We start from the raw sequence: 11,456 nt of genomic DNA, 5'->3' as shown, positions 1-11,456 counted from the left end.
AATTATAAATTAATTTCACCAAAAATTTGATATGCAAATCCTACAAAATAGGGTCTTGGATATATTAAAAATTAATATCAATTTTTTAAAAAATAATATTATTTATAATTAAGAAACAATTTTATACTTAAAAAAAATAAGCTGATCATGGGTTTTATTAAATCCATATAGATTGTAAACGAGTTATAACATCTCAATTATTTGTGAAACACTTTATATCAAACCTTAAATATATTATTAACTTTCTAATAATAGATAAAATTAAAATTAAAAAAATATTTAAATATTGAAAACGAAAATTGTAAAGCAACCCCATAATACGGGAAGATAAAAGTTAGTTTATTGTTAAATGGAAAATTTTCTTTTTATGGGAATTCAATTTTTCTATGTCTAAAACTCTAATGTGAAAGTAATTTAAGTAAGAGTAAACCGCAGTTTTCGTTCTTGTGGTATGTTCAAATATGCAGTTTTAGTCCAATAGTTTTAAATTTGTTGTTTTCGTCCCTATGGTTTCATTTCACTTGCAATTAAACCCGATCCCACTAACCTCGTTAAATTTGATCGTTAAACCCATCAACGTGCCCATCACGTGAGGCCATAAGGGGGGTTTGTGGATTAGGGTCGGGTTTATTTGGGAAGAAAAAGGACAAAACCCCCCTCATGTGAGGGACACGTTGATGGATTTAACTACCAGACTTAACGAGGTTAGTGGGATCGGGCTTAATTCGCAAATTTGAAACAATTGGACTAAAACCGCAAATTTGGACAAATCACAGGGACGAAAACCGCAGTTCACTCTTTAAGTAAATTTCAATCACGAACTTGACTTGTAACTAATTTTGCAATCACAAGCTTGGATTGGGCTTTGTTTATTTATTATTTATCCTCCCTATTACGGGGTTTGTGTTTCTTTTTCGTGTATAATATTTATAACTTTTTGAATTTTAATTGTATTTATTGTAACAAAGTTAATAATTTACTTAGGATTTGATATGGAAGAGTTTCACAAATAAATGAGATGTTATAGCTCGTTTAAAAGTTATGGGTTTGAGACCCATGTCTCGCTTATCTTTTTTACTACAAAGTTGTTTCTTAATATAAATAATATCCTTTTCTTAAAAAAAAATTGGATATTAAGTTTTAGTATATACTTATTTTATGGATTTTCATATCATATATTTGGTAAGATTAATTTTTAATATGATGAGATGTTATAACCCGTTTAAGGTTATCTATGTTTGGTGAGACCCATACCCGTAAATTCGGGTCAAATGCATGAGAAATCTTCATTTATAAATTAAACAATCTGTTAGCTTGAGAAAATGTAAGAAGCAACCAAAGAGCCTTTAAATGTTTTGTTTATATATATATATATATTTAAGATTAAGATTCTTAGTTCTATAGTTTTTCATTTCTTTTCCTTATTTTTTCTTTCATTTTCCTCTTCTTTTTTTGCGCACAACATGTATTGTAATTTATTTACACCCTCATATGTTGTTTTACATTATTCGTTTATAATATTTATATATTTTTTTGAATTTTAATTTTATTTGTTGTAAGGAAATTAATAATACACTAAGGATTTGATGATGAAATGATTTCACAAATAAATGAGATGTTATAACCATATTTAAAAGCTATTTGATGATGAGACCCATGATCCGCTTATTTTTTTACTATAAAATTGTTTCTTAAATACAGATAATATCTTTTTTTTTAAAAAAAATAGGACATTAATTTTTAGTATATCACTATTTTATAGGAATTTCATACCAAATAGTTGGTAGGATTATTTTTTAATTTAATGAGATGTTATAACCCGTTTAAGGGCTATTTGGGTTTGGTAAAACTCATACTCGTGAATTCAAGTCAAATGCATGAGAAACATTCATTTATAAATAAAGCAATTGGTAGCTTTAAAGAATGTAGAGAGGTTTCGTTTATTTATATTTAAGATTAATATTAAGCTTTAAGTTGATCTAGTTGTATAACTTTATTATATACTAAAATCAATGAATGCATGGGTACATCCACTAAAAATCATGTTTGGGTGTCAATAATAATTTTAGTTCCTTGAATCCCTCTTAGCTAGGTTTAATCGACCTATAATGGATTCCACATCATCATGTCATTATATCTTGGGAAGAGAGATGCGTAACAATTGATTAAACATTGAGCGAAGACATAATCAAAGTGATTGAAATCCTAACATAGAATTCTAGGCTTTTAGCCGCAACCAACAAATAAGATAGAATGAACTCAAAATTGTTTGCATTTTATTTATAGTGTTGCAAAATCCCCTCACTACATATTTGAATTAACAAGGCTAAAAAAAACGATGACCAAATGAATGTTTTGAACCTAGATTAGGAAATTTGTTCTACTCTAAAAATAATAATAAATTTTCGAAGTTTCAAAATTGTGATGGAAAATTCGGAATCACTTGACAATACCTCGATGGTGCATTGAGAGGGTCATAAAACCCGTTATCGTGCTCGAGTTTCGGTTGAAAGAATCTTCTATTATTGTCCCTCACTTGTCCAATAAAAGATTGATTGTCATGGGTTAGTCTTTCATTATAACTAAAACCATTAAGAATCATGGTTGTCGAAGGTGGTAGTGAAACCGGGAAATCAGATAGAGCAGGGTTAAAAGATAGTGGGTCAAAATTTCCAATGAAATTGAATGGAAGGTCATAATCATGGTAGAAGTTTGGGTTGTAACAACGATGTAGATCTTGAATTTGGGGTTTGAGTTTGGGAATTTTGGATAATGGTTGATTAGGAGTGTTGGTTGAAGCGTCCAAGGTTGAGTGGGTATGAGTACTGTTTCGGACTGCAGGTAGTTCATGGTTATGCTTGCTCTCGTAAGTTGTAAGCACTGATTTTAAATCATCAGAAACTCGTTCCACATGTTTTCTCACTGGGCAACCACTAGTTGTGCATTTGTAGTAGCTCCTATAATCATTTATACAAGAAGATTGTATTAAATTTAAAATAATTAACTAAAATAAAATAGCTAAAGACCGTTTGTAAATGCTTTCACGTGCATTTAGAACAACCAACAATAGAACAAGTATAAAAAAAAAGTGTCCGGTAAAGGTGGCAATATCAACCTATTTGCTGAATGGGTTGATTTAGGCTAAATGAAGTCAAATGGCCCAATAAACAAAACTAACTAATAAAATTGTAGGTCAAAATGAGTTGAACGAGTTGAAAGCCACCAAAAGTATATATTTAATGCATACATGACACAACATGCTAAATTGTTCTATTACACGTTCTATTATTATTCTACTAGTAGAGCGAGGTGGTAATGTTTTACGCATTATTTCTATCCACTTCACCAATAAAATCCTACTAATAGCAAAATCTACTGGTATAGTTTGGTGAGAGCGGAACGAGATCAAACATTTTTTCTATCTTAGGGTATAGATAGCTTGCTCCATTAAGATCCCCAAACCATTTTGATCCGTTTGATACCCAACTCATTCTAACACGAACTCATTGGGAAAATGTATCCAACAGTAACCAAGTTTCTCAAATCTTATGCTTAAGTCACCTAAGTCCTCTAAACCCACTCAACTTACATTAGGTGTTCCAATCGTATATAATAAATTTTAAGTGAGCCAACTAAAACATATATGTATCTTAGTTATTATATATTAACTAGCGATTTACCTGGTGCGTTGCGCCAGGACATATCAATTAAACCTAGGCGGTGGTAATACCCAAACATTAAAATGGTAAGTCGATCTAAATTCGACCGGTTTCGGTTATGTGTGTTATTGTACTGAAACTAAACCAAAAATAAATAAAAAATTGAGGCGGGCCAAGCATCGGTTGGTCAAACTCGAGCGTTGGTAAAACCCAACCGTTGTCGATCCCGGGTGTTAAGGCGACGAGTCTATGCAAATTCAGTTAGTTTCCTTCACGCTCGCTATGACACTGAAACTAAAATAAAAAAAAATTGCATTCGGTCGTTTCATTACGATACTAGAACTTAAAGAAAACGCGGTGATTTTAGTGAATTCGGCCAGTTTCCGTCACGCTTATTACAATACCGAAACTAAAAAATCAAAAAATAAATTGTCATTCAATCGGGTTTCATTACTTCGTTGCGAAGCAAAAGTAAAAAAAAAAAAAAACTTGCACCAATTAGGTGCCGTCAAATGGCTCAATAGGGTCCTTGCGACACCAAACCTTTGAATTGTATATAATAATAATAATACATGATGATTTTTTCCAATTAACTTAAGTAAAATTTACGAAGGTGAATAACAATTAAACTAAAGTCAAATTGAAAAAAAGTAAATCAATAAATAGTAAGCAACATTAATATATGCTTAATTTGTTAACTTAAATTTACATTTATAAGAAGTTACATATGATTTAACGCCCAATAGAATATTTGAATGACTTTTATAGTATATTTAGAAAACTTGGTTACTATCGGTATAGTTACAATTGGCCTTCTGGCTCAATGGCATGAGTGTGATGATTAAGACTTTGGGTCATTGAGTTAGGTTCGAAATCTGACTAAAAGGGGTTTTCTCACAGTGATGGGTTTCCTCCTTGATGGTGTTTTTGGGTGAGTTAGGTCTAGTGCGTCTAAATTAGTATGGACGGTTGACATCCCGTCTCAAAAAGGCTCATGCACTATGGTGTTGGCGGTGGATCCAAACGCTATTAAAAAAAACTATTGAGTATAGTTACCCGAACCATTTTAAAATAAATTACCTCGGATTAGGGTTCCCTTTAACGACTTTTTGGCCATACTTCCTCCATCGATAACCATCATCAAGTATGTCGATTTCACTCTCGATTTGTATCACCACTCGTGGTTCACGCATAGCTCATGTTACCAAACTTGAATCCAGCAAAAAAAAATCCTTTTCCCTAAAAACAATTCATCAAAACATTAAACTAAACTTGCCAAACTTTTCATCCATCAACAAAACAAATAAAAAAATTAAGTAAATCTACATTTCTGAGAATTGAAAGAACACCTCCTTTTCAAATCTGATCTATCTTCATCTCCAATGTGAGTCCCATCTTCATTAACATCATAATCATTGTTTAAATACGAAAGCTCAGGATAATCAAAAGCACCCATGGATGTCCCTTGTGACATATGTGAATTAATTAAACCAGAATGATCATGAAGTGATGTTGGATCATTAATGTCATCTGGCTTAGTGTTGTCCGTTGAATCGCGTTGACCTTGGTGGTTATGAGTACCTTTATAAATGATTTCGGTTATATGACCATCATGGGATCGTTCAATTTTTTTTCTAACTTGACATTTTGGATGGGTACATTTGTAGTAACTTCTAGGGTACTCACTGCCTTTGACTTGTTTTTGAGCATATTTTCTCCAGTTATATCCATCTTCTGAACTCCTCATCATATTTGTTTCTTTCATAGGTACTAGTGTTTGGTTCTTAGTATGGGAAGGTTTTGCAGCAGTAAGGTTTGTATTTTTTGGATATTTAAACGCCTTGGAGGAGTGTAAATCTGTAGTAGACTCTTTTGTGACTGTTTCTTTAGGTATTGCCACTGGAAATTCAGATGGTACTGGTGGCTGCATGGTGGAGATCCAAGTTAAATGTTATTTACAAAGCTAGAAAAAAACTGGAAATTAAATGCGTAAAATGAGCTATATTCATATATAGGTATTGGGATATAGTATTAGGGTTTTAGTGTTGTGGCGCAGTTCTGGTTCATCGGCATATATTATAGAGATAAACCGGCCCAAGCTTGTGACAAAAAGGTGTGTTTAACACCACCCCTTAAAATTTTCTGTGTACTTTTAGCATATTAAAATATTTTGATAGGTAAATGTTATTAGGACACCACCTTTGATCCAGAGACATCATGTGGCTCTTATGCCTATATGACTCATATCAGTCCAACCCATCCGACAATTCCACAGAGCTGAAACATCAGTCGTATCATTGACTGATACGAGCCGTATATGTCTTTAGGACTCGAATCAGCTTCTAGTTTTGCGTGCTAGTTCAAGCTTTTAATTATTCGAGATACGTACCAGCCAATTACTTGACACGATACAAGATTCAACCACTTATTTGACACGATACAATATTTCGTCTATACATTTTGATTTATTTAGTTTTGTGTATTTTGATATGTAAACTTATATTTGCTTTCTTTTTAGATGTTTACTTATCTTATTTGTTTACAATTTTGGTTGTTACTTATCTTGGTTATCTTGTTTTTAACAAATATGACGATAAAATATTATTAACAATAAAGAAAACAACATGATTATATTAGCCAACCACACATTGAAGACTGTGGACCACAACATGATGGTCTTAATATCAAATAATCAACACTATACATGTATATGTGCACCAACTTAAATCTCACTAATCATGTTGATCTACTGACTCTATAATAACCTAACAAGTAACAACATGCATATGATAGGGTACGGGTATACTAGTATATGAACATCTATATATATTCACCTGATTTGGTTGAATGCATGGCCATGATAGTGAAGGCTGGTAATTAGTGAAAGAATTACTGTCATCAAATGCTGAATTCATGCTTAAAATTTCTTGACTCACAAATGGGAATGAAAAGGTTCCAGTTGTAGGACACCCCTATATATATAAAATTAAAAATGAATAATCACAAAATAGTAAGTAAATCTAGCATTTCACTTTCCATAGGAAACTAATATACAAATTTAGAAATTCAAAATATATAGACATAACCATCCCATAATTCTAGTCATACAACATATAATTAATAGTTTGTTACAATGTTATAAAATGAAACTTTTTTCGTTAATTAATAAGATTTTATCTGTTTGGCTTAAGGTTTGACCTATAAAACTAGATAACCAACAATCATAAGGATTTCACCTGTGAATAAGGGAGCATAGTTAGCGACTCCGAAGCGGTAGCAGTAACACTCGAATCATTGCAATCAGATCCACCATTTTCAGCTGCAATAGTAACCATTTCTTCAGCTTTCAAAATAAAAAACTTATCAGGAATCAAAGGATTGGGAGTTGTAATGAGATCTCCCCATTCATCATCTTCATTCTCACACATTTTTCTCCAAAGCCTCTAATCAGATTAATCACAAACCATCAATTCATATAACTGAACTGACTGACTGGCACATTATGAATCTACACACAAAGTGGACTAAAATGAAGCACTTGTTGATCATATTAATCAGACTTTAATAAGGAAGTAAGAGAGAGACTGAAGTGATCAGTTAGCGTGAAAACTGGAACAATCATGGTTGGCCGAGAAGTATTGAGGGGAGGTTTTAGATTCATGCATTAATATTAATCCCTAGTGTGATTTATAATTAAGCATATTGTTTTTCTTTATATAAAAATTAGTATTTAAAACTTAAAAGGATATTGTTGTCAACTACTATCTAAGGTTTCCTGTAGATACATTTTGCTGACGTGGCATAAAAGATTATAAGCATGTAAGGGCAGAAATGTTTATCGGATCGGTTTCGGGTTATTTGAGTTTCTAAAGTTTAAAAATTAATTTAGAATTCAAAAAACCTATTCAAATATATTACACCCAATAATTATTTCTAAATTTTTGATGTGAAAAAACAAATTATAAAAATATATGAAAGTAATTTGATGTTTTAGAGTACTTGATCGTTATAAAAATGGTGCATAATAATCCTGATTTGGGAAAATCTGGTATCGATCTTACAAAGGCTAAAAAACAGAATAAGGGCCCCAATGAGTGGCGATTATGATTAGAGGAGTGTTAATAGTGTGAGGGGTATGAACATGTATGCGTTAACCGGAAACAAAGTACACTCGTCCGGGCTTACTTTGTTGTTTTTATAGCATCATTTAAATATATTTGTGGGTTGTCAATCTAAAAGTGTTAGTATGGGAAATTGGATATGACCTTAAACATTAGTAGTATTAATGGTGATAATTGACATACATATGATGAAGGTTGATGTTTACTTTAGAGTTTGCTTGAGGGCAAACAAAAGATGGTGTGGAGATGCGATGGTTAGGTATTTTGTGTATATATTAGTGTGTTAATTATGTAGTTTTATTGAGTATATTGTTAGAACTTTGATATTTCATACGTGCTTTTGTATTTTAGATAATTGATCGTTAAAAATGCTAAATTGGATACTTGTATGAGCATGTAATGATATCTCAGGAAGACCGGAGCATAAATTGAAGTCTTGGGAAGTGTTAGAAGGATTCGGGAACAGTTTGGATGAGAAACCTAAAGCTGATGCTAAAGCTGAACAAGATGGGTTGACAAAAAGCGACCAAGAAGTAAAACGAGCATATGTTAGGCGATTTTGGGTGAATTCCAGGGCTACCAATCATCTCTTAATCAATCCTAATGGCATTCCTCATCATAATTGAAGATTAATCGATGGCGATGCTCGGCTAGTCTCTTCAAATCATACCCGAGATGTAGAGTATTGTATTTTTCAGTATTTTCTCATGTATTAGAAAGAATGATTTGTAATTGTTATTGATTAATATATGAGAATTGATATTTAGTATTGTTGTGCATTCAGTTGGTTTAGGTTTATATCAATCAAAACGATTAGTTTTTCGGTTACCATAATAATTTTTATAGGGTTGTTTAATTAGTTGAATACAATGAAGCATACAATTGTCCTTTATTGGTCACACTGACAAGTACTGTTTGATAACCAGTTTCGTGTGTTAGCGATTGTGATGCCTAAGGTTATCTCGTTAGTCAGTCTGTGTTGGTCTTTGATAAATAATCTGTTAGTGTTACTGGTATGTGTTTACTTGAACCCCGTGTATGATTTGTTTCTATTAGTTGTTTGAAAGATCGTTTAATTGCTTGCTTAATATTAAAACCAAAACTTGTTACTTGTGTGATCAGCACTATAAATTGTTACTTTATAATCGTATAAATCTGTTGCACGTTACATTGATCACATATTACTCGTGGTTCGACACCCTACTTACCCTAGCTTGCTTAGATGATTAGGAACTGATTTGAATTATTTTTTACCAGATAACGACGATCTAGCATCAATTATCCTCCTTAAAATTATATAAGTCTAGTTACAAAGTTGAAACTTATGACTTATACACTTACAATCTTTAACTTTCCCAAACACCAATTAATTATAACTTATAGGTTATAAGTTATAAGTCATAAGAAGAGAAAATACGCAATCCCAAACACCCTCTTTAAGTATGACCAAAGTAATTATAGTTAACTGTAACCAATATTTCCTAACAAACATGTCATAGCACGCGGTATTCTGCCCGCAAGTAGGATAGATCTTTTGTGTAGGGAACAAGAGGCCTCACACATGATAGTGAGTCTTACATATGCATGAAAATGACATGATGAGTTGGATATGCTCAGAGAAATTTATGAGTGTAAACAGAAATATACAGCCGTAGAATTTAAGATTAAGTGTATTGGCATCTAGGCCAACACCAAGTTAGGATGCTAACAACTAAATTTAAGACAAGTTAATGGTTAGGTTGGTTTGGTTTGTTAGATTCCTCATACTTAAGTTTGGCATCTAAAGATCCTTTCTTGAACTTCCCGAAGCATCATCATTTAGACTAATGTTAATGTTAGGTTCAAAACTTCTAACTCAACTTGACAATTAATATCCGTTTCTTGTAAAAGCATCTCATATATACCACCTGGCGACAAGAATTGTCGAAACTTTCCATGAATGATTATATTCCTTATTTTGCTTTATAAACTACCATTCCTCTTCTACAATTCTTCATTGTCACACCCTCAAAATCCACTAACGGAGTTTTACCGTCAGAGGGTGTGAACTAACAGGATCGGAATCATTAGTTATAATCAAACCATAAAAACGTTTAAATGAAATTAAGTGCGGAAGCGTAAAAACCAAAAGACAAAAGTTGCGTCACGCAGGACGACTTAAAAACCAAAGTAATAATAGTTAAAAACATGTTTGCATATCAGAATGTTCAAAAACCATGCATGATCCTATACCGCGCGCCCGCCTTGGCTACCTGAGAATAACATACTAAAAGTGTCAACACGAGGTTGGTGAGTTCACAGGTTTATATATAAATAAAGAGTTTAGCGTTTGCGTTCAGCGTTTTGCGTTACCAGATAGTGTTATGTCAATTATATATCTATAGGTAGCTAGCCTATAAAACAAATATTACTAAGTGTTCGACACCGAAGCTGACTGTTTATCATTTGCCTTGCCACCAGGTCTATCCCGACCATGGTATGTGTTTAGCCAAGATTACACCCACTCGACGTCCAGTCGAGTTTAGCGTTGGGTGGGGTTTGTCAAACCCAGTAGTACTACTCAACAATGACTCGCTATTATCCAATATTAAACGGTTCGATGTGAATGAAGGACTTTAGTTATTGCGTTTGCCACTTAGTCTTTACAAGTGATATATAATCTATATTAACAAAATCTTAAATGCGTTTTCGGAGTATGTTATCTCCCCAAGTGAAAAGCGTTTAAAACAGTTTAAAAGGGGTAAGTGAACTCACTGTTTGCGAAGAATTTCCCAAAATAATTCACCAAAGGATGTGCGTCACCGAAAAACTCTCTCTAGCGTTCTAAAACAACAAAGAGATTTTCTAAGTGTCGGAACCATTATCGAGTCTCTAGACTCGGCACATAATACCTATGCACACAACATGTTTCGTGTTTCGTTTGTGAATCGTGTGTGACTTTAACAAGTGTATTTGTGATACGTTACATGTGTGAGCAATTATTTACGTGTCATGTATTCATAATGTACATCACTAGCAATTACTTCCCGTAAGGGCAATCTGGTCAACACATAACAATTAACTAGCAATTATTCCCCGCAAGGGCAATTTGGTTAAATCATGACAATCAATTAGGAATTATTCCCCGCAAGGGTATTTTGGTCAAAATACGACAATTAGTTAGCAATTATCCCCCGCAAGGGCAATTTGGTCAAAACACGATAATAAATTAGCAATCACCATGTTTCATGCAACTTTCACAAAATTCAGCAACTAGTTTCTTAATGACAGAATTCTACTTGTAAAACTAGTCTATTCCACCGATCATAGCATCTCAATTAATTTACCAAAAATCATCACAAAAGCATACATGTATTAGGTTTCCAGAACATATTTTATTTTATTTTTATTCCACATATGTTTCTCACAATGATCAAAACATTACAGCAACTCATAACAGTCAAATTCATGCGCAACAGAATGTTATTTGAAATTCCCATTAAACTAAAAATCCAACAAATGCAAGACTACTTGGGTTAGGTTCCTAACTCAACAAGTCAACTTCCAGAAGTGGAACCAACCCAATTGGTCTCGTAGTTCATGAGATATAATATTTACAAAACAACCTAACAGCAGGTCTAACAACTCAGCTTTGCACAACGTTTTTGTAAAATCATAAAGGTTAACTTTTACATGT

General features: G+C 32.8%; 1 pseudogene; it reads right to left on the bottom strand.

Annotated features, from left to right (window-relative positions):
- Positions 1 to 2,394: 2,394 nt before the first annotated feature.
- Positions 2,395 to 7,087, bottom strand: LOC143586443 (WRKY transcription factor 1-like; annotated as a pseudogene).
- Between the last annotated feature and the right edge of the window lie 4,369 nt (positions 7,088 to 11,456).

Source organism: Bidens hawaiensis, unplaced genomic scaffold (assembly GCF_021521415.1).
Source record: "Bidens hawaiensis isolate Kalapana, Puna unplaced genomic scaffold, B.hawaiensis_p1.1 tig00034657_1, whole genome shotgun sequence".
In the NCBI taxonomy this organism is placed as follows: Eukaryota; Viridiplantae; Streptophyta; class Magnoliopsida; order Asterales; family Asteraceae; genus Bidens; species Bidens hawaiensis.
This window is presented reverse-complemented; position numbering and strand designations above follow the sequence as displayed.